General features: G+C 35.9%; 1 pseudogene; it reads left to right on the top strand.

Annotated features, from left to right (window-relative positions):
• The first annotated feature begins 1,243 nt into the window (after positions 1-1,243).
• The window catches only part of Vom2r-ps39 (vomeronasal 2 receptor, pseudogene 39), a 39,190-nt pseudogene continuing 14,758 nt past the window's right edge, over positions 1,244-25,675 (top strand).

Consider the following 25,675-nt stretch of genomic DNA (forward strand, 5'->3'; position numbering starts at 1 on the left):
CAAACAAAGTGGAAAATATTAGCCAAAAACCTGACAACAAATGTTTGGAATAGTGTAATCTTATTCAAGCTATGGAGTCCCCAGAGAGTGGACATATGGTAGGAGGAAAGGCTTCTACACCCAAACATTGAGAAAGAGTAGGGCAGGAAGGATATTGAAACTCACCTGTGTCCTAGCCCAGTAACATTGTTTTATTCCTATCAAAGTTTAGCCATTATTTACACAATAATTTACACCCTGTGCTGTATTTAGCTCTTATGGTAGGCATTTGAATTAGCATAGATCATGGCTACAGTGCCCCATACGTTCAAATCACTGGCTTCAGTCATCTCTCTGCTTTTTTAGAAATAGTACTTCTCTTATGACAGCATTACTCAGTATCTGTAAGAGATGAAAAATTAGATGTTTTTGTAAGGTATTATATTTCTTAAAGATACTACATTCTCAGGTATGAATTATCAGTGGGTCGATCCAATGTTCTAGGACAAAGGTGTATCAAGAAAATATCTATTCAGAGATTCGTGCAATACAATAATATCACATTATGTTTAGATTCATACAAGAAACTTGATTTCTGTATTGACATGAAGTTGATCATTTGAAAGTTAAACTGTAGAACCATTAGTTTCACTACAAAGAGACAGAAACTGTTTAGAAAGGGGCCTGGACATAATTTTGGCATACAAACATCTTTTGAAAAAAAAATCTGTGACTTGTGGAGACCCAGGAAAGCAAAACAAAGATTGAGTCTCTTCAGTTCTACAAAGCATGGTGTCTACCACTGAGACTTGCTCAGGACATATATAGCCTTTTCTGGTACAATTTCTGTATCATTTACCACGGCATCATCTGATGTACATGTTTGTATTATCATAAATGGCTTTCCCATAACTAGTCTCTTGGGTCATATTTGTGGTTGAATTCACTAAGGCTTTTATGCCTTGTGTCTGGATCTCTGTTGTCTTGAATGGAATCATACTGCCTGTGGCTAGAGAAGTTTTTTTTTTTAATCCATATTGTTATTCTGAAAGCAAGCCCTCAGAATAAAAGCCTGTGGGGAGAAAGTAATGGGCAAATACACTGGGCAGTGAAGAGTCTTATCAAAAAGAACGTGGGGTGGTTCAAGTGATAATTTCATTCACAATAAAATTCTAAGCAATCATGCACACATAAGCCATGCATATGTGTGCTGGACATTATAGAGTTCATCTTATGCTCACAGAAGGGAAGATACTTTGCTAATATGCTGTTCTCTTGGACTTTTATCTCTTGCTTTCTGCAGATTCCAATTCTTGTGTGCTCCTACACAAGCAGCGAGTGCTTAGTCAGGATGAATTACCGTATACGTGGTGAAGGAAATGTGGTGATTGTCGGATATTTCCCTGCTTTTGCTGTCTACCCGCTCAACAAAACAACTGACTGGAGGATGTCTGAAGTCAACAGAGATGTTATGGTTGAGTAAGTCCCTTACCATTTATTCATTTTCAAGACTTGGCATTGACATACCCTAGGGGAAGTACAGATTTAAGCTTCATTAATCTTAATTTTTATCCTAGTGAGAAATATGCTTTCTTCCATTCCTAGATCTTTTTTGCAGTCCTGTCTTTTTAATGACTCATCTGGTACTTTCATAGGACAATGAGTTTGTGGTTTAATCACTTTCTTTCCAGAGCAGTCACTGGAAATTTCCCCCATATTCTCAGTCATGCCTATAACTCCTCAGAGTTTGGATTGTTCCCATGTTAGCTCTGCAGGAGAAAGAACATAAAATAAAAAGTTAGAGTATTTGAGAGTATTCTAGAAATCTAGTTGTGCTCAGTAGGATAGTGCCACTGTTATTAGTGAACAACTATTTCCTTGTGTGAGGGTATATTGACAATGTCTGTGTTTGCTGCTGACAATTTGGGAGTAGGAAGATAAAGATTAGAAGTTGAGACCGACTGTCTGTTTCAAAAATACCTACATCGGCCACAGATTATTTTATCTAACTTTTAATATTTGTCTTATGAGATAGCTTACCATGTTTACTTGTTTGCTGCACACACACACACACACACACACACACACAAACACACACACACAGAAATACATATACATATATATGCATATTATATATAATGTGTATTTGTGGTCATGAATGTATTTCTCTGCACATAAAGACTTTAATTGGAGCACCTGAAAAATGTTTCTAGGCATTTAGAAGATGCAAGATTAGAATCAGACAAATCTGCTTGAGTTTCTTAGGTCCTGCTAAAGAGAAAAAAATGCATATTTGTGTTTAAAGAAAGAGAAGTGTATTTTGTCACAGACAACCATGTTTATTGGTGTAGGTAGCCACACAATAACTCTAAGTGAGAAGTGCAGCTTGCACTCAAGTCTGAACTCAAAAATGGAGTATGGAAACATAGTTTCAGGACTTAGTTTGGGGAAAACAAGTGGAAATTAACCAAAAAGAAACATAGGACTCAAGTGGGTTATTGTTAGTGTGGCATTACTGTGTCTGCTGAAATGTGACTCTGAAGCCAAGCCATTAATTCAGCAGTAAAAGAAGAATATGTTCACGTGTACAAGGTTACTTAAAATTAAGGATATTGTAATAGGTATAGCTCTAACAAGGCAACATGGGAAATTTAGAAATTGATGCCTGAACATAATATTCTATGGGAATGTCTATTGATTCAAGAGATCCTTGCTTACTTCAAGGAAGATTAAAAGGCTGTATGGTCTTCTAGACATTTTCACCTGGTATACTAATATGGAATATGTTCTGGTTGACAGTAGATGCTCTCTTTGTTTCTCTACTTCTCCTTGGCTTCCCAATATGAAAATGTGAGGCACCACTCACTCTACATCATCCTGAATGCCTCTTCAGGTGGTACCACGCAGTCCCATCCCTGCAAACTTCACACTTGTAATTATATAAGCCATCTCTGGCTGGCTTGTTTAATATGTTCCAGGAGAGAGTGCTGAATAATGTGATTTAATACCTTATGATGTCAGAAATAATATTAAAGAGAACTTAAAATTATAAATACTATAAAAATAACATGTCTGATATAGGCATCATATTTATTTTTCACATAGTATTTTTCATTGAGATTGGGGTATATGCAAACATATACCCTTCAAGGTTTAAAAGTGTTTAAAAAATTCAATAAAATCTTTTACATAGGAATAAAATACCCCATGTATTACTTGAAAGAGAAATAGTTCTTTCTAAAGTAAATTTCTTCCTGTTATAACTGTAGCAGCATTAAGTATAATTGTCTTAATTATCATAAATACAAAAGACCAAATGTTGTGGGGCTAGCCTTATTTTCTATGACTCTAATTTTCTTGTTCAAATTTTGTAATTGGGTTGCATTTTATATTTTTACTTTCTTGGCCAAATTAGGAAGATAGGAAATGAATATTTGATATATTCTGAAAATAAATAATATGATCATTATCAGAATAAAGCAGATTAAATTACAGTGTAGAAAGATTATAGAATCCTTTATGCATGAGGGTTAATTTACCTGCTAAATAATAATGACAGTTTCTTTCACCATGTATGTGACTTCTATTCCTTCAAACTAACTTAAAAAAAACAAGTTAATTTTTACCAGTTATGTATGCATATTTGTATCAGTAACTTGAAATGGTTTAGGAAATAGAATGTGAATTTTCAAATTGTACTTTTTTTCTACTTTTCTGTGGCAAATTTTCATTTTTTGTATTTTGCAATATAAAGTACCTAAATATCTCCTTTTTGGTTATTTGAACATATTGTTGCAATGTATGGTTTACTTTAAGTACTTTTGCTATTTCATGTGGAAGATATAAAATAACATGAACTTTTATTTGTCAAACCTATATTTATCAGGTTTCAAAACTCTAGTCTTCAGGTATGGAACAACTTTCCAGTTTACTGTAAAACTGTTTGCACTAATTTACATTCCACATTGCTATAGTTATGTCAGTAATATGAATGCACATTCCTTTATCATCATGACAGCATTAGCATCCTATGAGACTGTACGATGGTTAAATTATGAAAGTAATGTATCTACATTTAAAATTAGTCAGATTAATTATGCAACTGATTGCAAACCATGTGCTCTCAAAACCAACTGTCTTGCTGGGAATCATGCTGGTGCATGCCTTTAATCTGAGCATTTGTGAGTCATAGATGGGTGGACCTATGTTTTCAAGGCAAGCTTTATATACACAGGCTTGTGGAACACCCGAACAATTATATTGAGTACTCTATTGCAATTATGTTTTTTGGTTCTTTTAAGAGCCAGAGAAATTTTGTAAGCAGAACTAGTAAAAAGAGGTTTTGGTTGAAAAATCATATATAGTACCATTTTGGGCAAGATATAAACATCCCTAGAGTTTCCCACACTATTGTTTCATGATGCCAAGAATAAGGAAATATTCTTATCTATGTACTCACACTTGGACAGAGAACCATTGTCCATTGTGTGTGTGTGTGTGTGTCTGTCTGTGTGTGTGTGTGTGTGTGTGTGTGTGTGTGTGTGTGTGTGTGAGAGAGAGAGAGAGAGAGAGAGAGAGAGAGAGAGAGAAGTGTGGAGAATATATAGAGAAAGAAAAACAGACAGAAAGAGAGAAAGACAGACAGACATAAAATGTCCTTATTCACTTTATCTCGTCTCTATAAATGTAAAAAAATCTTTTAAAACTACATCTTGTGGGATAAAATGACCTCAAATTTTTGATCTTCAAAATTCAACATTTGGTAGAGAATGAAGGGTTCTGGGAAAGATAAGTATCTTTTAAAAACATTTTGAAAATGTGTTTTATGTAGATGGGTCATTGAAGGATACAGTACATAGCAGACATCAATATATTGTGTAAACGTCATTTATCTAGAGTGTTACAAGGCACAAGTGATGTTAAATGTAGTAATAGAAATGACTGATGATGTCATTTTTTAATTGTTCTTTTATAATATTTTTATTAGATATATTTCTTTACTTTCATTTCAAATATTATTCCCCTTCCTGGTTTCCTGTCCATAAGCCCTAATCCCCTGCCCTACCCCTTCCCCATATGTGTATTCCCCCCATACATCCACCTTATTGCCCTCCCCCATATTCCTCTCAACTGGGAGTCCAACCTTGCCAGGACCAAGGGCTTCCCCTTCCACTGGTGCTCCAATAAGACATTTCTCTGCTACATATGCAGTGGGAGCCCTGGGTCAGTCCATGTATAGTCTTTAGGTAGTGGTTTAGTTTCTGGAAGCTCTGGTTAGTTGACCTTGTTTTTATGGGGTTGGAAGGTCACTCAACCCTTTCAATACTTCATGTAATTCTCCCCAGGTGGTCCTGTTCTCAGTTCAGTGGTTTGATATTAGCATTGACCTCTGTATCGGACATGCTCTGGATGTGTCTCTCAGCAGAGATCTATATCCGGTTCCGTTCAGCATGCGTTTTTTAGCTTCATCAATCTCATCTAGTTTTGGTTGCTGTATATATATATATGGGTAATATGTGGGCCAGGCTCTGACTGGCCATTCCTTCAGTTGCTGCTCTAAACTTTTCTTCAATATTCCCTCCAATGGATATTTGTTTCCCCTTTTAAGAATGAGTGGGAGCATCTGCATTTTGGTCATCTATCTTCTTGAACTTCCTATGGTCTGTTGATTGCATCTTGGGGAATTCAAACTTTTGGGCTAATATCCACTTATCAGTGAGTGCATGCCAAGTGTGTTTTTCTGTGGTTGAATCACCTCACTCAGGATATTAACTAGTTCATTTTACTTGCCTATGAATTTCAGGAAGTCATTGTGTTTGATAGCTGAGTAGTATACCATTGTGTAGATGTATCAAAAGTTTTAATCCATTCCTCTGTTCAAGGGCATCTGGGTACTTTCCAGTTTCTGGCTATTATAAATAAGGCTGCTATGAACATAGTTGAGCATGTGTCTTTGTTGTATGTTCGAGCATCTTTTGGTGTGTGCCCAGGAGGGGTATAGCTGGGTCCTCAGGTAGCAGAATGCTCAATTTTCTGAGGAACCTCCAGGCTGATTTCCAGAGTGGTTGTACCAGTTTGCAATCCCAAGACAATGGAGGAGTGTTCCTCTTTCTCCACTTCCTCGTCAGCGTCTGCTGTCACCTGAGATTTTTATCTTAGTCATTCTGGTTGTTGTGAGATGGAATGTCAGGGTTGTTTTAATTTGCATTTCCCTGATGACTAAGGATGTTGAACATTTCTTTAGTTGCTTCTCAGCCATTTGATATTCCTAAGCTGCAAATGTTTTGTTTAGCTGTGTACCCCATTTTAATATGGTTATTTGGCTCTCTGGAGTCTAACTGCTTGAGTTCTCTGTATATTTTGGATATTAGTCCTCTATCAGATGTAGGATTGGTAAAGATCTTTTCCCAATCTGTTGGTTGTTGTTTTGTCCTAATGACAGTGTCTTTTGCCTTACAGAATCTTTACAGTTTTATGAGGTACCATTTGTCAATTCTTGATCTGAGAGGATAAGCCATTAGTGTTTTGTTCAGGAAATTTTGCCCAGTGCTCATGTATTCAAGACTCTTCCCCACTTTTTCTTTTATTAGTTTGAGAATATCTGGTTTGATGTGGAGATCCTTGATCCACTTGGACTTAAGCTTTGTACAGGGTGATAAGAATGGATCAATTTTAATTCTTCTACATACTGACCTCCAGTTGAACCAGCATCAATTGTTGAAAATGCTATCTTTCTTCATTGGATGGTTTTAGCTCCTTTGTCAAAGATCAAGTGACCATAGGTGTGTGGGTTTATTTCTGGGTCTTCAATTCTATTCCACTGATCTAGCTGCCGGTATCTGTACCAATGACATACAGATTTTATGAATATTGCTCTGTAATACTGCTTGAAGTCAGGGATGGTGATTCCCCAAGAAGTTCTTTTATTGTTGAGTATGATTTTCACTATCCTGCGTATTTTTGTTATTCCAAATAAATTTTCAAATTGCTTTTTCTATCTCTATAAAGAATTTAGTAGGAATTTTGATGGGGATTGCATAGAATCTTTAGATTTCTTTTGGCAAAATGGCCATCTTTACTATACTATCCTGCCAATCCATGAGCATGGAAGATCTTTTCATCTTCTGTTCCTCAATTTCTTTCTTCAGAGACTTGAAGTTCTTGTCATACAGATCTTTCACATGCTTGGTTAAAGTCACACAAAGTTTTTTTATATTATTGGGGACTTGTGAAGGGTGTCATTTCCCTAATTTCTTTCTCAGAGTAGAGGAAGACTACACCAATTGAGTAATTTTATACCCCAACACTTTGCTGAAGTTGTTTATCAGGTAAAGTGTTTCTCTGGTGGAACTTTTGGGATCACTTAAGTACACTATCATATCATCTGCAAATAGTGGTATTTTGACTTCTTCCCTTCCAAGTCCAATTTGTTTCCCTTTGACCTCCTTTCCTTGTCTGATTGGTCTGGCTAGGACTTTGTGTACTATATTGAATAAGTAGTGAGTGAATGGACAGCCTTGTCTAGTCCCTGATTTTAGTGGGATTGCTTCAAGTTTCTCTCCATTTCGTTTGATGTTACCTACTGGTTTACTGTATATTACTTTTACTACATTTAGTTATGGGTCTTGAATTCCTGATATTTCCAGGACTTTTATCATGAAGGGGTGTTGAATTTTTTCAAATGCTTTCTCAGCACCTAATGAAATGATCATATTGGCCTTATCTTTGAGTTTGTTTATATAGTGGATTACGTTGATAGATTTTTATATATTAAACCATCCCTGCATACCTGGGATGAAATCTACTTGGTCATGATGGATGATTGTTTTGATTTATTCTTGGATTCGGTTTGTAAGAATTTTATTGAGTATTTTTGCGTCAATATTCATAAGGGAAATTGGTCTGAAGTTCTCTTTCTTCATCGGGTCTTTGTGTGGTCTAGGTATAAGAGCAATTGTGGCTTCATAGAAGGAATTTGGTAGTGCTCTGTCTGTTTCTATTTTCTGGAATAATTTGGACAGTATTGTTATAAAGTCTTCTATGAAAGTCTGATAGAATTCTGCACTAAACTCATCTGATCCTGGGCTCTGATGTTGTAATTTAACATCACAATTTCTCTACTTAGTTTACTGCCATGTAAAATATCTATTGCAGTAAGTGGGTAATGAAATGTCTCACCATGTTGTGCCATGGTTAATCTGTTCTTTGCAATCTACTACTGTTTCATTAGTGAAGTTGGTTACTCCTGTGTTGGAGATGTGCATGTTTAAAATTGTAATACTCTGTTGTTGATTTTTTCTTTAATGTATGTAAGGTATGTTTAATTTGGCCCTCTAAATAGTTTGGTTTGATGTCTATTCTTTTACATCTTGGGATAGCTATGCCTGCTTGGATTCTTTTTGTTAATGTTTTCATTTCTGATTCATTCTTACCATTTCCAATTCATTCATTTTCTGCCTTTCACTAATGCCAGCCTCACCCTACAACCTTCTCCCCTTTATTTGTGCCACCATTTGTTTGAAAAAGTGCAAGCCTCTTGGGAATACCACCCAAACACAGGCAGCATAACATGACAAATTAAGACTGGGCATAAACCCACAGATGAAGGGTGAGTGAGTTAACCCAGTAGGAAGAAAATTGACTGAAAAGCAAACAAAAGAATCAATGACATTCAGGCTCCCACTTTCTAAATCTCACAAAATCACCAATCTAACAACCATGCCATATATGATGAGGACCTAGCCCTGCTTATTTTATTCTGTGGGCTGTGTTCTCCTATTTTCCAAAACCCTACTTGCTCTTCCTGTTTTTCCTCCACTTTCATAGGGCTCCCAGATCTCCAAGAGGAAGCATCCAGTGGAGATCTTCAGTTTGAGCTCTCTGCACACCTAATGTTTTACTGTGTTTTTCTGCATCTGCTCTAGTGATAGCTGTCAATGGGGAACTCTCTTATCACAATTTTCCTAGGCACAGATATTAATACAAAAAATGTCATTGGGTATCATTCTATTAATTATTTCCCTAACCAATGTCTCTGAGCTATGCAATCTCTGGTTCCTGGTCATCTGAACAGTTACAAGCATGAGCTCTCTTTTCTCGTGGAGGCGTCAAATTTGACCAATTATTGGTTAGCCTCTCCCACAACTTCGGCCCCTCTATTGCCTCACTGCGTCTCACAGGCAAGATAAATTATAGGTGTAAAGTTTTGTGGTATTGATGTCCTAGAACCAGATCTGTAATATTTGCCTTGTTACAGAAATGGATTGTTGAGACTTCATATATTCCTTTACTAGAGATCCTAGTTAGAATCCTAACTACCCTTGTAGAATTCTGGAAGTTTTCATGCAACATATTTGCACAACTCTTCCTAAATTTCTCCCAGTTTCATCTAGCTTGCCCAGTATTCTCTCCATTCATATCTTTCTCCACCCCTACCGGATCAGTCCTATTCCCAAACCCACCTGCACACAGTCCACTCACACAATGTATTCCATTTCCCCTTCCCATGGAGATCCATGCATCCACTTAAGTCCTTCTTGTTACTTAGCCTCTGAGTCTGTGAATTGAACCATGATGATCCTTGACATATAAATTAATTTCTACTTATATATGGGTACTTATCATATTTATCTTTCTACATATGGGTTGTGTCACTCAGGATATATTTCTAGTTCTATAAAGTTGCCTGAGATTTTTATAATGTACTTTTAAACAGCTGAATAAAACTTAATTGAATAAATATGCCCCATTATCTTTATTAATTCTTCAGCTGAATAACATCTTGATTGCTTCGAGTTTGTGTCTATTATGAATAAGGAGCTATGAACATGGTTGAGCAAGTGTCCTTGAGATAGAATAAACATTCCTTGGATATATACCCAAAAGTAATATGGCTGGGTGTAAAGGTAGGTCAATTCCCAGGTTTTGAAGGCACTGCATATTATTTTCCACAGTGGCTTTACAAATTTGTTCTCCCACCAACAATGCAGGAATGTTCCCCTTGCACCAAATCCTCACCAGCATGTGCTGTCTCTTGTGTATTTGACTGTAGTCCTTCTGACACATGTAAGATGGTATCTCAAAGTCACTTTTGTTAGTATTATCATGGTTGCTAAGTAAGTTGAAAAATCTTTAACTATTTCCTAACCAGTTTCCTGTTTTCCTCTTTTGAGAATCCTGTCTGGCTCTATACTCTGCCTTTTAGTTGGATTTATTTCCTTCTCAATATCTAAGTTGTATATATATATATACATATATATGTTATATACAATGATATATATATATATATATATATATATATATTATTACCACTCTATCAGATCATGAGTTGATGAATATCTTTTTCCATTCTGTAGACTGTGGTTTGCAATTCTGACAGTATCCTTTGCCTCACAGAAACCTTTCAGTTTCAAGGATAAATAAAGGTAATAATTCATGTAGACCTATAGCATTCAAAAAGATCCAAACATCAACTTAAAAACCCTCTGCCAAAAAGGCTCAAGATGTTTGATGTAGTCAGTATATAATTTTATCAGTCCTTCAAGGAATTAGTAACCTTAATACATATGTAATTATTATACAAAACTGCAAAAAAAGAACATTTTCTTAGGGAAGGTTACTCTGATTTCAGAAACATACAAAGACTCTATCAAAAATATAATAAAACAAAGGAAAATTGTAGGACAACCTCTTTGAATATAGACACAAATAAGTGTGTGAGAACTTAATCTACTAACATGCTAAAATATCTATAAACTCTGATCATGTTGCCCTCATTCAAAAGATGCATGGTTAATTAAAAACCTTTAAATCAATGAATGTAACTCACCTTATAAAGAGACAAAAGTACAGGGAAATAACTGATCATCTGGTTGAATGGAGTAAAGCCCTCTCACAAAATCCAGGATGATTTCATGATGATTGTCCAGGAGTAAATGATGAAAAGAGAAGGAACCTCGACTTAATGAAAAGAGATTTGTTTTTTTAAAAAAAAAAACAACAGAAAACATCATAGGATACAGAAAAAAACAGTATATATCACTGAACTTCTGAACAAGACAAAATTGTCCATTCTCATCCCTTCTTTTTAACCTAGAACTAGAATTGCTATTGAGGGAGTAAGACAGGTGAAGTAGATAAAGAGACCACAGATAAGAAAAGAAATAAAATTATCTTTACTTGTAGGTGTTATGATAATGTACACAAATGATCTTACAGACTATATAAGAATTCTGATATAGCTGATACAGACATTCAGCAACACTACCTAATTCAGAATTGCCACAAAAACCTGGTACCCTTCCATTGTACAAATTTTAAACACTGAGAAAGAAATTTAAAAAATCCTCTCAAAATAGCTCCCAAAATAAAATATTTCTAAATGAATGAATCAAAGCTATGAAATACAGTAGTAATAAAGAACTTTAAGACACAGATAAATTTTGCATAAGATCCCATATGTTGAAAGGATCTACTAATACTAAACTCATTGATCATTAGCATTAATTATTGTGAAATGTCTAGGGTTACAGGTTTACTCAGTGACAGTACACAGCTTCTTGGGGAGAGGGACAATGTTCTGAGGCTGGAGACGACCAGTCTGAAACATGAGAAAGATGGAAATGGTTCTGGGGACTGTGGCCTGCATCAAAGCCAGGGATGTGGAGTTCTCAGACCCTTTGACATATAGGTGCTGCTGGGAGTAGCAAAAGAGCGCAGAACAGAGGTAGGGCCCATGGGATGTATATGACCTTGGACCAGGAGAGAAAAGCAGAGCTCCTGTTAGTATCATGGAGAAGAAATCTTGGGTTAATGTGCAGCAAGCTTAGTGGTAGTTTTGGCTGGGCATTCAGAGACGCCTTCTATAGGTGATTAGACTGCAACTCAAAAGGTGAAGGCATACTCCATGGCTCCCCAGGGCAGATCTCAATGAAAGCAGACAGTCTATTGTTCTTAATTGTTTATTGTCAAGGCAGAAGATTGATGTGTAAAAACAAACCACATTTTTCAGGGTGGGACTGAGATTGAATACCTTTTGCAGGGAGGAAGTCTGAGAAGGAAAGGTTATTTGTGAAGCCTTCTAAGCTTCTAGGTTGCTCACTTGCAGAGACCTCTGTCTTGAGTCTACCAGAACTATGGTCATATATCTTTCATATGAGAAGAATGCATGGTACGTTTGTTCTAAGTCAGGAGTCTGTCATGGACATGGGAGTCATCTTAGCCTCAGGATTGTGTCCACAAGGTCTCCAAGTTTTGAACATCTTTACCTTATAAAGCTTCCAGACATGGTTTTACAGCCCATAATAATGTGCATCCTATAAAAAGCAATCTAGACATTCAGGGCAACACTCATCAAGATTTGAATAGCAAATTTTATTGAAATTGATGTATGTTTATTTTTCCAATGACAACACAAAAGACCCAAAATAGACAAAAATAATCCTGAACAATAACCACAGAATTAGAGATTCCAAGACCAGTTTTCATGCTATGCTTCTGAGCTACAATAACAAAAGCAACATTTATGTGAATTGAAGACAGACTCATTGATGAAAGGAGTAGAACTGAGATCACATATAATCATATAAAGGAACACTGATAGAGAGAGACACCATGTTTTTGTCAAAGAAAACAATAATACACATTAGTCAAAACACAGAAACCTGGGGAACTAAGAGATGGCTCAGTGGTTCAGAGCAATGAAACCTTTTCCTTGTAGTGAGTTCAATTCTCAGTATCCACATAGTGTCTTAGAATTATCAGTAATGGTATCTGATGTCCTCTTTTGGTATGTCTAAAAACAGCTAGAGGTACTCATATTCATAAAGAAAATAAAGCTTTTTAAGAAAAGATTACAAAAAGAAAAATAGAACTTTAAAAATACAGGATATATTGAATAGCTACAGGTAGAATCATATGTTTCTAACTTTCTTCCTATACAAATTCCAATTCAGTGGATCAAGAACCACAACATAACACCCAACTATACAAGCTGAAATTGTTGCTTTTGGTTACATCCTAAAACTTGAAGGTAAGACTCTATTACTAGAGAAGGCACATACTCGACTCAAAGTATAAAGAAAAATCCAGTAGGAATGGGCCAGGAAGCTTGATCCTTGCAGGCTATGTTTTATAATTCTAGAAGGTGCTATGCAATCTTCCAGAGGATAAAGGTAATAACCAAGCCCATGGAACTATGGACTGTTTAAACTACAACAGTAATTGTCATGTTAACACGAACACTCAGCTGGTTGGGTATAAACATAAAGTAATCTGAAAAGACTGATTCTCCATTGAAAGTTTTCTTCCATTAGGGTACCTTGGAGGGAAAACTCCACAGAATTTTCTTAATTAATAATTGATGTGTAAGGAGGAATCTTCTGTGCATGGTGCCTCTGGGCAAGTAGTTCTGTGTTATATTAAAAATCAGATTGAGTAATTCAAGAGAAGCAAGAAAGGAAGATTTGCTTCATTATGGTTCCTGCTTTGTTCCCATTTTTTGAGGTCCTACTTTGATTTTCTGCAATGGTTTTTCAAAATTTTTGACCTGTAAGCAAGTTTCACATGGTCAATATTTTACCGTCAGAACAGAAATCAAACTAAGACATACATCATGGAAGCTCTATACTATTGTGAGATAAGGTTTTTTCTGGCTTAAAATGATAAAACTCATCACTTGCCAGAGTATTGGGCCAAGCACTGCGGGTTACACAAAATATAGTCTCAAGGGGAGAAGGAATTACTATTACCTTGATAAATTCACTCAATGTAAAACTGAATCTTCTTAATTTATCATTATACACATTGATAAACAGATCTCTCAATCCCTGACATAGAATCTATGGCATTATTATTATTATCATCAACATCATCATCATCATCATTACTATTATTTTTATTATTATACCCTGACCATATTTTTCTCATTCTACACTCTTACCTGTCCCCGATTCACACTTGCCCTCTGTCCATCCCCATCTACTCTTTACAGTTTCTCTTCATAAAAGGGCAGTTTGATATCCTCCCATGAATATCAACCAAATATGACATATAATTTTTCAGTAATGCAAGTCACCTCACCTTTTATTAACGTTGAACAAATCAACCCAGGTTGTGGGAAAGGATCCCAAATGCAGGCAAAATATCAGAGACAGGCACTGATCCCACTGTTTAAGAGTTCCTTAAGAAGATCAAAGTTACACAACTGTAATTAATATATATATATATATATATATATATATATATATATATATATATATATATAAAACAGATGGCCTAGTCAGTACCATGCAGGATCCATGGTTGTCATTTCATTTGCTGGGAGTCTCTACAGGTTAGTTGATTCCATGGTGTTCCTTTTGGTGGCTTTGACCCTCAGGCTTCTAGAATCCCCCTGCCTCCTTTTTTGCAGGATCCCACAAGCTCCACCTAATGTTTGGCTATGGGTCTCTGAATCTCTGGTATAAATCGGGATAGTTGCAAGGGGTGGGGGTGGGGTTCATGTCAGTGAAGGCTGAAAAGAGAATGTATTGGAAGAGACAACTGGAAATCTGGGCATTTTGGAGACAAGCACGAAACTTCGTGCAATAAAATCTTCCAGGAATCTATAATATAACCCTAGCTGAGAATCACAGCAATGGGAGTCTAAATTTCATATCTCCTGTAACCAGTCAAGACTTCCGGTGGAGGGATTCGGATGCTAACTCAGACACAAAACCTTTGACCTGTAAGCAAAGGTTTCCGAGGGTACCTGGAAGAGAATGGGGGACAAGAGACGCGAAGAAGGATGCCAAGACAAGAGTCTGATCAAGGCGACAATTTTTTTTTCCCAAGGCTGAATTTATACCATAACGTGGGTAACAGAGGAGGGTGGGGAGTAAGAAACATTTACTCAGGCCAAGGACACAATATTCCTGTGGTCAGGAAATCGGCTGATGTTGACAGAATGTCAGAAAAATCACAGGTTTGTCATATCTATTAGTCAGTAGGATGTTGGTTTTTCAAAAAGGTTACAGGTCATCACATTGTGTATCTTTACGCGTCAGATGTTATTATTTATTTTGACCACCAGATTTGTATTAGTCTTCTGCAGCTGGCTGGGGACTTTCCATGAACCCAGTCATACTTAATTCTAACCATAATAATAACATCAACAGTGGAGGGCTTCAAGGGCATCGGTCCCAACATTGACCTACAATTTTTCATGCCTACATGATGTGGAGTAGATGCAACAGAAATTGTAAGTGTTGGCTAACAAATGATTGGTCCAGTTTGAAATTTATGCCATGACAGGGAGCCTAACATGGACATGGCCTGGAAGGCCAAGACCCTGAACATAGATATCCTAGAGTTCAAGCTTAAAACCAAATAAAAGTGGCAAGAAACAGTCAATGAAATGACTAAAAATGAGATGCTACTATTTTCATAGATAGTCAGTGACACAACAAAATAAAAAAAATATTAGAGATAATAGTGTGTTCTTGACTGAATGGAACATAATTATCTAACTCACACCATTCCAGAGATCATTGAAAAAGAAAAAAAAGATAAAATATATGTAACAGCCAAAGTTGATGGGTAAGTATAAGGAAACATCTGGATGTATCAAAGCTGCTCCATTTAGGAACTGATCACAATTGTGACAGCATAGACTACACCTGTATCAGCCAAGACCATACAGAATCTCAGTATTCAGAAGTTAGATGAGCAAACAAGCTCATACATAGCTACAGAGTGAGTGGCAAATTTTAGGCACTGAAAGAAGATAAGACAGTTTTATTTAAGGATGTGTAACTTCATAAACTGACCTCATTTCAGAAGATCACATGCATCCAATAATGCATAAACAGCAGAAATTTAAAAGTAAACCATGGGGAAAGAAACAATGCTAACAAGAAAGAAAGAAAGAAAGAAAGAAAGAAAGAAAGAAAGAAAGGAAGGAAGGAAGGAAGGAAGGGAGAGAGAGAGAGAGAGAGAGAGAGAGAGAGAGAGAGAGAGAGAGAGAGAAAGAGAGGGAGGAGGGAGGGAGGGAGGAAGAGAGGAAAGAAGCAAGCAAGAGAGGAGAGAGAAGAGGAGATGACCAAAATGTGAATGCTCCCACTCCTTAAAAGGGAAAAAAATATCCATAGGAGGGGATATGGAAGCAAAGTTTAGAGCAGCGACTCAAGGAATGGCCATTGAGAGCTTGACCCACATGTGGGCCATATATATACAGCCCCCAAAACTAGATAAGATTGATGAATCTCAAATAAATGCATGCTGAAAGGGACTGGATATAGATCTCTCCTGAGAGACACATCCAGGGCACGTCCAATACAGAGGTCCATGCTAGCAGCAAACCACAGAACTGAGAATAGGACCCCTTTGGGGAGAATTAGAGGAGGTATTGAAAGAGGTAAAGGAGCTTGCAACTCCATAAAATCAACAATGCCAAACAACCAGAGCTTCCAGGGACTAAATCATTACTGAAAGACTATACATGGACTGACCCAGGACTCCAACTGCATATGTAGTAGAAAATAGCCTTGTTGGGGCACCAGTGGAAGGGGAAACCTTTGGTCCTCCCAAGACTGGACCCCCCAGTGCAGAAGAATATGAGGGGGGCAATAAGTGGAATACACGTATGGGGGGGAGGGAATGAGGGCTTATAGACAGGAAACCTGGCAGAGGAATAATGTTTGAAATATAAGTAAAGAAATATATCCAATAAAAAATTTAAAAAAGTTATATTTAAGGAAAAAGGGTAGTATGAGCAGACAATGAGAAATGTCTTAGGAGAGTTAGTGAAGATGAGTATATGAAGAAATGAGTTTGTCAAAATTCTAGATTATCAGAAAACATTAAAAATCCTCTCTGAATCTGATAAAGAATAAGAAAGAGAAAATACTTGAATTCATTTTCATGTGTGAGAATTTCCTAAATTAGACCGTGGAAGTATAGATATAAAGACCAACAATTAAAGGACTTGTGTAATGCTGTATATTTTTCTCCCTGTGTTTTAGAGGTAGAGAAACAGGGATTTCTGTGAGTTTGAGGACAAATTTCACTAAAGAGAAAGTTCAACAACAGCTAGGGATAAATATAGAATCACTGTTAAAATAAAAGTCAGATATTTAAAAGGAAACCACAGAAGAAAGAAAGAATGAAAGAATGAAAGAAAGAAAGAAAGAAAGAAAGAAAGAAAGAAAGAAAGAAAGAAAGAAAGAAAAGGAGGAATGGAGGGAGAGAAGAAGAAAGCCAGAGAGAAGGAGGAGTTTGCAACACACTTTCTTTTCTGCTTGTGTTATCTCCTTTCTAAAACTCCAAACTCAACTCCAAAAACCCTGTTTCCATGGCAGTGAATCCATTGTCAGTCTTGTTTTGTTTCCTGGGACTTTTAAGTTCACAAATGTGAAAAAGTGTCTGGATGTGATTCCCATTTTTACATTCATGTATTTGAAGTTTAGAGTTGATTTCATCCTAGGATGAGAAAATAGGGACAAACACTTTTTCCTAACTTTTACTTTCTATTTACACCAGCATCTCATAGAAGAAAGTGTTCTGACCATTATGCTTTTTTATTTCCTGCTTCCATGACAAATCACAAAATGCTAATTTTGCTGTATATTCCAATTTATTCTATTAGTCTAGGAGTAACATCATTTTTATCTTTTCCATGTATTTGTTTGGAAAACTATTTTTTGTTAGATAGTAGAATAGATAAACCCACTGGTTTCTTTGCTACTTATACTTAAATTATCCTTTCAATACTTTTTCCAAGAGGTAGTTTGGATATTATTATCAAAGGTGGTATTTACATAGATGCACATGTTTGTGTTAGTGTACATACACAGTTATGTGCAAGGATGTAGATGACAACAATCAACTTGAGTGGACAGAGCCACATTCTGTGTGCATGGTCTCTTATTGTCAGAGGGTTTACTGTTGTGCATAAACAGACAGAACAGCATGATTTTGGGATCCATTTATCTTCAGAAGCCACAAACTGGAAATTAACGTGTTCACTATTGTGCCCTGTGAGATACATGAGTAACAGGGATCAAACTAGGGTATTCATACTAGAATGGCAAGCATTTTTCTCTCATACATGTTCTCTCACAAGCCAGTGTGTTCATATTATTAGATAAAAATGGTGATAAACACTTAAGATTTTTGTGCTCTGGACTCTCTCACCATTTTAGTTTTCCTTCTTTATTTCTTCCAAATATCTCTTATTTTCCATCCTTCTTTCCTTAATATGATAAATATCTTAGTACTTACTTTTGCTTGTTTTAGGTTGTTACTGTCCATTGAAGCAAAGGTTGGATATCTAAATACCCTGGGTTCCTCTGAATTGTTCTTTACAGACAGATGCCATGATTTTCTCATTTTTCTCATGAGCTTATGTTGCTATTCCTCTCCATTTCCACACATGCTACTATCATGAAGAATATAACATTGCATTTTTGGAATTACAAGAAATAGGTCAATATGAGATTTAACCTAGGCATACATATCAAGCAACTTTTTTAAACATACTAACCTAATGAAACTAACATGTGGATATTATATTTTTCTTGTGACCTGTCATATTTATCCATGTGTGTATAAACTTGCTTATTAAAAAGTACACTTTGCTTTCTTCCCTACCAACTAATATTAAGTGAATGAATGAAAAGAGCAGAAAAGAATATTCATGTAGTCCAAATGTGAAAACTGCGTTTGTACCAGCAGATTGATAATAAAAAAGAAAGAAAGAAAGAGAGAGAGAGAGAGAGAGAGAGAGAGAGAGAGAGAGAGAGAAGGAAGGAAGGAAAGAAAGAAAGAGAGAGAGAGAGAAGGAAGGAAGGAAAGAAAGAAAGAAAGAAAGAAAGAAAGAAAAAAAGGAAGGAAGGAAGAAAGAAAGAAAACAAAAGAAAAGAAAAGGGTATTGCAGTGCCCATGTATAAACCTGCTAATCTCTTGGTGAACTGGAGACACAGGCAGGAAAATCACCTGTATCATATGAGCTACACAAGACCTGGCATTAAATGGAAGATGGTGATAGTACCCACTTATAATTGTTTAAATTCTAAATACTTTTGCATATGTGCACACCCAGAGATACACATGCCATGTATAAACAAGTATACATATCACAAAACCACATACATAAAAATGAATTATAAAATGGTAACTGTTGTTTAGACACGTTCAATGATCTAGATATTTGTGAATTAAACCATATCTTCCTAACTAGTCGCTTGATTAAGAAACTTTTGGTTTTGGGGGCTGTGACGATTGAAGTTGAACCAGGAGATTTGAAGACTTTTCCCTTTCATTGACAGAATTCATCACAGGTACAAGGCAAATTAATTAACCTCATTTGGAGCTCAAGACACTGAGTGGTCTGCATTCAGTGTTTTACAACATCCTAAAAAATTAAACCTAAAAAGGTTTTAGTCTTGTGGAAACTTAATATATTAGAATCTTCTTTGTAATTGATAGATGGTAGATAGATAGATAGATAATAGATAGATAGATAAATAGATAGATAGATGATAGATAGATAGATAGATAGATAGATACTAGATATAGAGAGATAATACATGCATGCATTGATAGATATATAGATTGACAGATAAATAGATAAAAAGACAGATAGAAAAAAGAAATCTCAAAGGAATCATTAAATAACAGAGAAGAGAAAGCTATAATTAGCCTACTAAAAACTTACAGTTCTAGAAATGGGTTACTTGAGTCATTGACAAAGAGGGGCCTATGGAAACTCCAAACAATCCAGGGTACAGATAAAGTAATTTGTTTCTCCACACAAAATGAAGGTGAAGTTCTTTGCTGAAAACAACACTGATGCAACTTACTGAACTTCATGTAGAGAAGCTGGTATCTACTTAGAGCCATTACTTCTATGGACTAACATTCATGGTACTGGAAGGTACCCTGCATTATTTCAAACAAAAAAGGGGAAAATCAACTTATCTATGAATCCTTTGAACAATAATAGTTTCCTGCCCGCAAGACACAAATATGAAATAGTGAAATAGTGGCACAAAATTGTGAGAGGAATCAAGCAAATTTTGATTGCATTTAAGGTCCACTCCTCTATAGATAGAACCATCACTTCTTGCACTGCCAAGGACCTAAAACTAGATAGGAAATGGACATGGGGGAAATAAAATACTATTGTTTGGCAAAAGAATGTAACTCCTTAGAATATTCTGTTATATCCATAGATCAGTGTCATACTTTGCAATCATCAGAAAAGTTCTGTATAACAGTAGCAACTCAGTTCTAAATGAGATGTATCCAAAAGACCTATTAAGTGCTCAGGAAATGCTACAGAAGAAGAGATTAGAAAATTTTAAGAGCCTGAGAATGTGAAGGAGACTTAGGGAACAAGTCCTTCTAAACATTGCTAGATTGATGGACATGTGGACTCTCAGAGATTATAGAAGCATGTAGAAGTTATACACCCATCTATAAGATAGGCAGTCAGTGTTCAGAGATGAAATGGATACAAGCCCCAATATTTAATTCAGAAGAGATTTGTAAGCTATCACAAGCTCCTATAATTAACTCAAATGAAAATACAAAAATTAGTTGTTTCCAAATGAGTCTCCTTGGATATACAAACTATTTTTAAGGCAAGAACCCATGCTCAGTAGAAGTTGCAAAACAAAATGAACTCAATGGCACTTTGGAGGTCAATTTTTTAACTATACATGACACTTGTATATATAATATGGTTTTCTTGTTGTTTTGTTTCTATGGTTTTCTATTTATGAAAACATGTGAGTCTCTGTCAGGATGTATCTCGGTATCTCTGTTCATTGAACTTTTTTTCCCGTTCTTTGTGTGTGTGTGTGTGCGTGTGTGTGTGTGTGTGTGTGTGTGTGTGTGTGTGTGTGTGTTGTGTTGTCCTATAATGGCTTGTTTGTTTTTATTTTAATGTATTATTATTTTAGTTGCCTTTTTGTATTCTAGAAATAGAATGAAAGAAGAGTTGTGGAGTTTGGTGGTATGAGATGTCCAGAGGACCTTGGAAAATGTGCTGGACGAGACACTTTAATAAAAATAAAATGTATGAAAACAAAATATTTTCATTAAAAATAGGAAAAGGTTAAAGAATAATCCTGTTGTAATCCTAAAAATTACTAAAAAGATATTTAAACATGGATTTTTAGAAATAGATAAAAAAGCCTTTGCATTAAACTTGCACTTACATTATGTTATGAGTCTTTCTCCTACTTATTCTTCTACCTTCTGTTCAGGATTAAGTTGAAGAACTACCAATGTATTTTGTCCATGATATTTGCCATTGAAGAGATCAACAGCAATCCCCATCTTTTACCCAACACATCCCTAGGATTTGAGGTCAATAATGTCCCACAAGGTCAAAGGGACACTTTATCAAATGTTTTTCGATCACTTTCAATGTCTGCTTGTGTTGACTTTAACTACAGAAGTACACACAAGAACAATTTTGCTGCTGTACTTACAGGACCATCATGGGCAATATCTGAATACATAGGGACACTTCTGGATCTTTACAAATTTCCACAGGTGAGAAAAGGTGACAGGATAGGATATAAAGTCTATTCTGCTTGGTGATATTTTACCAGGCTAGGAGAGAAAGAGTGAAACTTAAATCACTCTTCACAGAGAGAAAAATGAGGCAGACAGTTATTGGTACATATGTTTTTCTGTAGCTTATTACAAATAAAAGGGGAAAGGTAGAGCAGACAAAGTATACTTTTAAAATTAAGAATTTTTCTACACATTTTTGAAAATCCATAAAACACAAGGTTGCCTTTGAAAGGAGATTGAACTGAAAGCTTAAAACCTCTGCTGTACAATTGAGTTGAATTTTAACACAATGTTCTAATTATTTTTTTCTACAGCTTACTTTTGGACCTTATGATAGTCTCCTGAGTGAACAAAGTCGGTTTTCTTCTCTATATCAAGTGGCCCCCAAGGACACATCTTTGACAGTTGGCATTGTATCTTTGATGCTTCATTTCCACTGGAACTGGGTGGGGTTATTCATCATAGATGATGACAAAGGTGCCCAGACACTGTCAGATTTGAGAAGTGAGATGGATAAAAATGGAGTCTGCACAGCATTTGTAGAAATGATCGTAGTCACCAGAGGTTCATTTTTTACCAAATCCTGGAAAAATCAGGTGCAGATCCTGGAATCATCATCAAATGTGATTATTATTTATGGGGACTCTGATTCTCTATTAAGCTTAATAGTAAATATTAAGCAGAAGTTACTTACATGGAAAGTGTGGATACTGATCTCACAGTGGGATGTTTCTAAATTTGATGACTATTTCATGATAGACTCATTGCATGGAGCTCTTATTTTTTCACACCAACGTGAGGATATTCCTAATTTTACAGATTTTATGCAGAAATCCAACCCTTCTAAATACCCAGAAGACACTTATCTTCATGTATTGTGGCACATATTCTTCAATTGTTCATTTGTTAAGAAAGAGTGTAAAATTGTGCATAATTGTTTGCCCAATGCCTCCTTGGGATTCTTGCCTGGAAACATATTTGACATGGCTATGAGTGAAGAAAGCTACCATGTCTATAATGCTGTGTATGCTGTGGCCCACAGTCTGCATGAGATGATTCTCAACCAAGTGCAATTTAAAACTCTAGAAAAAGGAAAAAATATGATATTCTTTCCTTGGCAGGTAATGCCACTTCAGTTTTGTTGTGACGTCAGGAACATAACACTCTCAGAGTTTATAAATGCACTCAAACCAGGCAATATATACTATAGTCTATTTTATCCAAAATCTGTAAGTCTCTTTGAGAAAGAATTTTAAGATAAAAATATAAGTTTATTATAAAGAGCCATTCAGTATTTTCACAGTAATACGAAAAGTCCATTGAACCCACAGGTTTCATACAATAGAAAAGAGAGAGTAAGAGACAGGCAATTATCAAAATGGGTGTTAACATTTCTAAAATGCTTGCGTATTATAAATGGTCTCTTATAAAATTGTTAATATATTGTGCAGAACTCTATATAATTAAATTTTAATTGGTTATGACTACACTTTCAAAGAAGCCAAGAATTTTCTCCATGAAGTCATAATTTAGGGTAGGTTTGTTGTAAATATTTTAGTGAAACAGATTAGAACATTGTAAAAATATTGATGCTTCCATTGTGTTTGACTGTCATGTGTTAGATGTGATTGATCCCTATATTAAAGGTGATTTTTTCACATCAGGGACTAAGTTTGACTGGAGACATTTCCTGACACTGCTTAGCTTTTACCTCATTAGAATTTATGTAATAGAAGCACATACATCTCTTTTAGCTTCACCCCTTTCTAAGGAAAACACAACTCATTCAGGATGGAGTGAATGTGGTTCTGGATTGGAAAAGGAAATCACATGTCAAATATGACATTCTCAACTTTTGGAATTTCCCTAAAGGTCTTGGGCTAAATGTGAAAGTAGGAACATTTTCTTCAAATGCTCCAAAGGACCAGAAATTTTCCATATCTTCTAACATGATACAGTGGGCCACAGGATCAACAGAGGTGAATTTCATGTTACTTATGTGTTATAAACAGTGTGTAAACCTCAGAATCATGTTTCTGAATGTTAGGAATCTTCATTGCTCTTTCAGGGCCCATTAACAGGCACACAATGCCCACTGCTATAAAGAAGTTTTTTAACAGCCAATTTTGGAAAAGAGACTATTTAATTTTCAATCATCTACTTTACACAATTTCATGAATACTGAATTTGTCTGGATGATTTTCATCATTATCTCATCATTGACCGAAAGGAAATTGGGATTCTTGCTTAGCATTTTTTATTCAATACTCAGTTGGCCTTTTACTTCCAGGCTGCAGTCAGTATAGAAAATCATATTGGGAATATGTAACTGGGTTGCCTGTTTGCTTTGCTGTTGCAAAATGCTACCTAACAATATGGTAGCAATTTGTTCATGACAGATCAGAAATATATTCTATAACTACAGAAAACAAGGTTCTTAGGTGATAGAGGAAGTGATTCATGTTTCATAAATAGTCAGGGTGCAGAGACTGCTGAGAGCTGCTGTTAACATCCTTTCCTGATTTTCATTTGTTCAGGGACTATGACCAATACATCAGAGCCACCCACTATTAGAATTGGTATTAGTATATCAAGTGAACTAATCTAAAAATATATTTCCCAATAACTCTCATGGATTCCTTTCCACAGTGTTTCTAAAACCCATCACACTGGAATGATGGGCATTGGCCATAGGGAAAAAGTGCATTTGTATCCAAGAGTAAAGAGGTAGTAGGGTTGTAGTCATACCAAAACATAATACCAAAATCATAACATTTTACTTTTATTCCCCACCATATAATCTTTCAACAAGTTTCTAACAAATTCATATTATTACAGAAAATCATTGATCACATGGTTCTGTGAATGAATCATTCCAGTATTAAAAGCAATTCAAATATCTACATTTAGATGAATTAACATAAACAAATTAATGTTTCTGTTTTCAAAACAACTCTATTGGGGATTCCATAAAATCCCGACAATTTGCTGTCATATATTTCATTTTCAGATTCCTCAGTCTGTATGCAGTGAGAGCTGTCATCCTGGATTCAGGAAAACCCACCAGGAAGGCATAGTTGCCTGTTGCTTTGACTGCACTCGTTGTCCAGAGAATGAGATCTCCAATGAGACAGGTAAGTGTCAGCCATGCAGAAGACATCCATACCTGTCAATATCTGCAATATCTAAGCAAATAGTAAAGGCCTGTATGTGGAAAGCAATCTGTTCATTTTTGCAAAGATAACTTTATTCCTTCCAGTTGTCTGAATTCACATTATAGCTCATTTTCCCACTGAAATAATAAACTCTTCACATTGAAATTCATATCTGTTTTCAGTTCTTGAACCATTGTGGTTGACACTGCCTGCAGAAAACCACTTTATTCTCACCAGATTACATTGCTTCAATTCACTATGAATTTTGTCTTAGTTTCTTTGCTACTGTTATGACGAAGCAATGTGACCAAGCAATTTATAATTGATGCCCTGCAACTGGCTTATATTTTCATGTCTTTAATGTCTGGGAAGTGAGTGTATAGGCAAGTGAAAATTTGAATGAGAAGGCCCGCATATGCTGTTATGGTTGAATACTTGGGCTACAATTATAGAACTATCTGGGAAGAATTAGGAGGAATAGCCATGTTCAAGGTGGATCGTCACTGAGGGTGTGTTTGGAGATATCAAGAGCCCCACCTGATTTCCAATGTGATTAGGCCAAAGGACTCATTTCAAACCCAGACAAGACAACACAAAAGGAAAAATAGATCCTACAAGCATGCACAAGAATCAATCACAATCTAATTTCACTATCAAAAATTGCATTCAAAATGTCAACATTGGATGGATCCTATTTTCATGTCCAATCTTTTAGTCTGTGTCTTCTGATTAGAGAATTGTGGTCATTTAACTTTGATACATGATAATAACCAGTGAATGTTACTTCTTGGTGTTTCGAGTTAAGGTGGTTGTGGTGGTAGGGTGATGAGGTGGTGGTAGTAGTGGTGGTGGTGGTGGTGATGATGGTGGTGGTGATGGTGGTGGTGGTTGTGTGTGTGTGTGTGTGTGTGTGTGTTTATTTTTGTGCACCTTCTTTTGATTTTGTTTGTGGGAATATATTTATTGCTTTTGTATTT

The sequence above is a fragment of the Rattus norvegicus genome, chromosome 1 (assembly GCF_021556685.1).
Source record: "Rattus norvegicus strain SHRSP/BbbUtx chromosome 1, alternate assembly SHRSP_T2T, whole genome shotgun sequence".
NCBI lineage: Eukaryota > Metazoa > Chordata > Mammalia > Rodentia > Muridae > Rattus > Rattus norvegicus.